The following is a 1950-nucleotide window of genomic DNA, read 5'->3' on the forward strand; positions in this document are numbered from 1 at the left end:
AGTTGGAGAGAAGCAAATTCAGAAGCAAGACCGGCCAGGCCGTTCCCGTGATCATCTAGGCAGGGTTAATGACATCCTGGTAGACCTGTGGGGAGAGATAGAAAGGAGGAATGGTTTGGAGAAAGATGAGTTTTCATTCAGCTGGATTTGGTCATTGATTAGATGGGGAGAGAAGAAGGAGTCTGTGCTAACTTAGAGATTTCTGACTCAGGGGACTGAGGACTGAGTGGATAATGAAACTCTGAACTCAGGGGCAAGACATGCTTGTTAGATAAGACAGAGTTCAGTTTTGGACTAGTTGGGAACATTTTAGCATTTTTTAAAAATATTTTTTTATTCATTTGAGAGAACATGAGCCAGGGGAAGAGTCAGAGGGAGAGGGAGAAGCAGACTCCCCTCTGAGCAGGGAACACAATGCGGGGCTCAATCCCAGGACTCTAGGATGGTGACCTGAGCCAAAGGCAGATGCTTAACCATCTGAGCTACCCAGGTGCCCCCATTTTAGCATTTACTATCATTGTCCTTCATTTCTCACCATTGCATCCACCTCCTTTTAGGTAAATTTTTTTTTTTTTTTTTTTAAGATTTTATTTATTTGCCAGAGAGAGAGAGAGAGTGAGTACACACAAGCAGGCAGAGAGGCAGGCAGAGGCAGTCAGAGAAGCAGGCTCCCCGCCGAGCAAGGAACCCGATGCGGGACTCGATCCCAGGACCCTGGGACCATGACCTGAGCCGAAGGCAGCGGCCCAACCAACTGAGCCACCCAGGCGTCCCCTTTTAGGTAAATTTTTATATAGCATATTAATCCTCTAGTGAAACATCTGCACAGTTTCTACAAGTCAAGGCATGACCATAACCTTAGTCCTTCTTTGTTGATAGCTCCAATGTTAGTTTTTATATTCCCTGACTTTCTTCATCTATTCCTTTTTTTTTTTTTAAAGATTTTATTTATTTATTTATTTATTTATTTATTTATTTATTTGAGAGAGAGAGGGCGCACACAAGTAGGGAGAGGGGCAGAGGGACAGGAGAGAGAGAATCCCAATCCTATTGGCATAGAGAATCCTATGCCAAGCCTGGAGCCCAACATGGGACTTGATCCCGTGATCCTGAGATCATGACCTGAGCCTAAATCAAGAGTCAGATGCTCAACTGACTAAGCCACCTAGGTGGCCCTTTTTTCATCTTTTGAAAATAAAAGTGAAAATTAATATTTTATTTTTTTAAATTTTCTTTTCTTTTTTTCTTTTAAGATTTTATTTATTTATTTGACAGAGATCACAAGAAGCAGGCAGAGAGTGGGAAGCAGGCTCCCCGCTGAGCAGAGAGCCCAATGTGGGGCTCAATCCCAGGACCATGAGATCATGAAGGCAGAGGCTTAACCCACTGAGCCACCCAGGCACCCTGAATATTTTATTTTTTTTAAGACAATGTGGAACCTAGTGTGAGACTTGAACTCATAACCCTGATATCAAGACTTGAGCTGAGGGACGCCTGGGTGGCTCAGTTGGTTAAGCGGCTGCCTTCGGCTCAGGTCATGATCCCAGCGTCCTGGGATCGAGTCCCACATCGGGCTCCTTGCTCGGCAGGGAGCCTGCTTCTCCCTCTGCCTCTGCCTACCACTCTGTCTGCCTGTGCTCGCTCTCTCTCTCTCTCTAACAAATAAATAAATTAAAAAAAAAAAAAAAAAGACTTGAGCTGAGATCAAGAGTTTGATGCGTAACTTACTGAGCCCCCCAGATGCCCCACCCCATTTGTTCTTGTAAATAGATTGAGCTGGAATCGAGCAATGTTACTTACAAAATCTTTTTATTTATTGCAAGAAATGAGTCCTTCTCAGACAGGACTTGTCTTGGTCAAAATGACCAAGTCAGTTGTAGACATCTTTGGAGCATCCATGTCCCAGAGAGCAAATAAATGTCAATCTTCTATTTTTCCTTAAAGATTTCT

The sequence above is a fragment of the Martes martes genome (assembly GCF_963455335.1).
Source record: "Martes martes genome assembly, chromosome: 9".
NCBI lineage: Eukaryota > Metazoa > Chordata > Mammalia > Carnivora > Mustelidae > Martes > Martes martes.